Source organism: Budorcas taxicolor, chromosome 15, assembly GCF_023091745.1.
Source record: "Budorcas taxicolor isolate Tak-1 chromosome 15, Takin1.1, whole genome shotgun sequence".
Lineage (NCBI taxonomy): Eukaryota > Metazoa > Chordata > Mammalia > Artiodactyla > Bovidae > Budorcas > Budorcas taxicolor.
The window spans coordinates 45,329,575-45,334,103 of record NC_068924.1 but is presented as its reverse complement, the minus strand read 5'-3'; positions in this window follow the sequence as shown (position 1 = coordinate 45,334,103).

Below are 4,529 nucleotides of genomic sequence, written 5' to 3'. Positions count from 1 at the left end.
TTAGGGTTCAGGCTTTTGGATCTGAAGAGGCCTCCAGGTAGTACTAGGAGGAAATCCTTCCCTTATCATCATATTCACAGATTTCAGGGGCAGCTATAACGTAGGAAATCATCACAATTAAAGAAAGTGCCAAGGATTGTCCAGGAAGCAAGGAAGTTTGAAGTCTGGAGAAAATAGAAGCAGAATATCAATTAGGAAAGATCCTCCTGGCCAGAAGAATCTCTGACTCTGGTCTATTCCTCAGCTATGCCCTATGTCTTTTGAAGACACTGGCAACAGTACTTAATAATTCACTGCCTATTTTTAGGCCCACAGCTTAAAAAAATTGAATAAAATAATGTTTACCCTCTTAGAATAATTAAATATATTTTAGTGTTTTAGATGATTTCTAATAACACTAATGCTAATAATTATATATGTAATAGCTATACATAATAGTTGCATTTATACATATGTAATATTATATATACATATCTACTGCTGCTGCTGCTAAGTCACTTCAGTCATGTCCGACTCTGTGCGACCCATAGATGGCAGCCCACCAGGCTCCCCCATCCCTGGGATTCTCCAGGCAAGAACACTGGAGTGGGTTGCCATTTCCTTCTCCAATGCAGCAAAGTGAAAAGTGAAAGTGAAGTTGCTCAATCGTGTCTGACTCTTCGCGACCCCATGGACTGCAACCTACCAGGCTCTTCCATCCATGGGATTTTCCAGGCAAGGGTACTGGAGTGGGGTGCCATTGCCTTCTGCAGTACATAGCTACTAGTTACATATTTTTAGAATAGTTCACAGTTGATCTCAAATTAATCTGTATAATTCATCTATATCTTCTTCAAAGACTGGCTTAATATTTTATACTTCTGGAAGAAGTGCTGCTTGACTAATTCTATCTACTTCCTGACTCTGAAATTCCTTATTATGGACACTACTTGAGGGCAAGTTGCATTTAAGAAGCTGCCTTGGGAGCGGGAAGTCAGGAGATTTGACAATTTGAAAGGGTCCTGGGCTTCCCAGGGCACAATATATAATCCGAGGAAATTTAAGAACACTTTCTTCATAAATGGAGACAGAAGAAAAAGAACAGATAAATATGGGTTGAGATTATAAGTTAAATGAATTTTAAAAAAGAAACGTATTCTTTAAGAAGCCCAATAGCCGTGGTGGATTCATGTCAATGTATGGCAAAACCAATACAGTATTATAAAGTAAAATAAAGTAAAAATAAAAGTTAAAAAAAAAACAGAAGCCCAATAGAAATCAGGGAACTGGAAAGAAGAATAAGATTTGAAATTTCCTAAGCAGGAGATGTAGGAGATGCAGGTTCCATTGTTTGGTTGGGAAGATCCCCTGGTATTAGAAATGGCAACTTACTCCAGTATTCTTGCCTGGAAAATTCCATGGATAGAGGAGCCTAGTGGTCTCAGTCCATGGGGCTGCAGAGTCACACTGAATGATTGAGCACTCACATGCAAATATTTAGTATTTTTTTCTTATTTGTATGTACTTTGTAGCCTAACCCTCCCACCTTCCCCACCCCCAGATCTCTAATAAAGTAGTTGGTTATATGTGTTGGAAAAATTGCAATAAAATGGATTAAAATTTGACTTCTTTTTCCACTCAAAAACATTATCCTTTAATGAAGCTTAACAACTCTCTCAGGGAGGTCAATTTGCCTAAGAGAGTGAAGCCATATGGAAGCACATAGCCTAAATCCTATAAATTACAGAACAATGTTGTGAAGGAATTTTTACATGTAAATGCACACTCACTTGTGTCTGATATTTCAGGAATAACAGAACACAAAAAAGTAATACAACAAAAAACTTGATATGGACAAAAGAAAGCCCAGTATTCAGAAGGTACTACAACATTAAGGAAACTGCTGTAGAGTGGGACAAATAATTGAAAGACCTGAATTCTAGTCCACGATTTCTCTTTTATTAACTTTATAATCTGATGTAAACTTCAAGTTACCAAACATTAATTCCCTTAAAGAAAAGGTTATAATACTAAAAAATTCAACAAATTGTGGATGCAGATAATTTATAGAATTGTTGAAAAGTGAAAGTGAAGTCTCTCAGTCGTGTCCAACTCTTTGCCAACCCATGGACTGCAGCCTACCAGGCTCCTCTGTCCATGGGATTTTCCAGGCAAGAGTACTGGAGTGGGGTGCCATTGTCTTCTCTGTTATAGAATTGTTAGTGGTTAAGATAAAGATCTAGGTTTCCTTGGTAGTTCAGATGGTAAAGAATCTGCCTGCAATGCAGGAGACCAGGGTTTATTCTTGGATGGGGAAGATCCCCTGGAGAAGGGAATGGCTACCCACTCTTGTATTCTTACCTGGGAAATCCCAAGGACAGAGATGCATGAAGGCTACAGTCCATGGATCACAAACAGTCAAACATGACTGAGTGTCTAAGCACATAAGATAAAGATCCACTTCACGCTCATTGGAGACTTGGTCCCACATGGCATTTTGAAAGTCTGAAGATGCAAAGGTCGAATTTCTATATTCAGATCTTGAGAAGATAATATAAGGAAACAAGCCATTACAGTCTTCCGTGTTACAGCCACAAGAAAGATAGGTAGCCCCTGGGAAGAAGATCTTAACATTGCCTTCAGCGGTGGCCTTCAAAGAAAGCAATAAGGCTTTATCTGCACCTGGGCAAGTGAGCCCTACTGGAGAAAAATCACAAAAGAGGACAGATGATATCAGCAGAAATTTATAGTCATGTAGCTCAGCTGAACCACAGACAATGGCTGGTATCCTACACTATGTTTTAAATTGATTCACTCTCTACATTTCCCAAAGATTTCTTGGTTTTGATCTCTAATCTGCCATTCCACTCTCTCCTCCAACTCTCAGCAAACAATTTCTCCTCTTATAAAGACAAACGAGATTAGTTTTCCACTTCCAAATCATTATGCTAAACTCTGAGATCTCTGTTCATTCTTTCCTTGCTTCTTATCTGAGACTGGTCCCTCTATCTGTTCTACATCTCATTTTTTAGGAAGCTGTTGTCAGAAATCCTATCTCTTTTTGTATATTAAATTCTTTACACAAACATTCACTGAGCACCATTACATGCCAGGAGGCACTGTTCTAGATGCTTTTGAAACAGCTCACTGAACAAAACAGGAAGAAAAAAAAAAAGGCAAACAACTCCTAATCTTAAGAAATTACATCCTAGTGAAGGGATGCAGGCAGGAAATACAGTCCTTCTCAAGACTTTGAATAAATATAATATGGATATAAATGTAGGAGTTGACACATTCTGTGAAAAAATCAGAGCAAAGTAAGTAAAATTAAGAGTGTGTGGCAGTGTAGCAGGTTCATGTTTTATACAGGATGGTCAGGGTAAGCCTCATTGAGCAGAGTCAGGAAGAAGCTAACAGTCACCTGACGGATGAAATAGTTTTCCAAAAAAGAGAACAGATGTAGTACGGTTGGAGTCGAGTGAGCGGGAGAAGCGAAGTCAGAGAATTAAGGACAGGTGATGATGAGCAGGTCACCATGGGCTTTTCAAGCAGTTGTAATCACGTTGGCCTTTACTCTGTGTGGATTGGAGCCACTTTGGAAAGTTCTGAGCAGTTGACTGACCTAATCTTACTGATGTTTTAAGAAGTCTTCTGGCAGGTTCTTCTTATCTGAGTCATTTCTGACAACTTTTAAGAATGGTCAGTTATTCTTCTTCCTAAATATAATCCTTCTTTTCTGATCTTATTTTTGTATCTGCTTCAGAACTCTGTACCATCCGTCAAGCCCTCTCTTGCCTTACCTTTACTTTCTACTGTTACTACCTCTCTGGTAATACGCAGCTTTTCGCATCTTAAAAAGGTTACTCAGTTTCTTAATCTCTGACTCTTCTCACCATAGTCCCCACACCTTCAACTCTAGTATGGGTCAAATAGTTCCATGCACTGAAAACACCAAGACAAATAGACATTGGAGCTGTCTAGTAAAGGAGACAAAGAAGGGGTCAGAAAATTAGAATATAATGCAATAAGCATCGTTATAGGATACTGAGTATTAGGAACCCAGGGTAGAATAACTCTTTGTTAAAAGAACCCGGAAAGATGTCATTAAAAAGTGCCATTTTCACTGAAATGAAACATCATAGAATTTTGAAGGGAAGGAGAAATACCAAAGAGAGCAAAAAGCAAATGCAAAGACACAGAATAAAGCATTAAAACATTAGTGATGGGATGAGTTGCATTTTGACTAGAAAGCACTGATAGCCTGGAAGGAAGAAATGGATCAAGACAAGGCTGGAAGATGAGGTTATAGACAGTTACTCCTCACTGTTTCCTATACCTTTCTACTAGTTCTCCCCATTTCTGATACACTGAGTCCTGTAACATTGGACAAAGTACCTCTTTTTTTAACTTTTTATTTTATATTTGAATACAACTGATTAACAATGTTCTGATAAGTTTCAGGTGGACAGTCATACATATAGATGTATCTATTCTCCCCTAAACTCTCCTCCCATGCAGGCTGCCACATAATTGAGCAGAGTTCCCTGTGC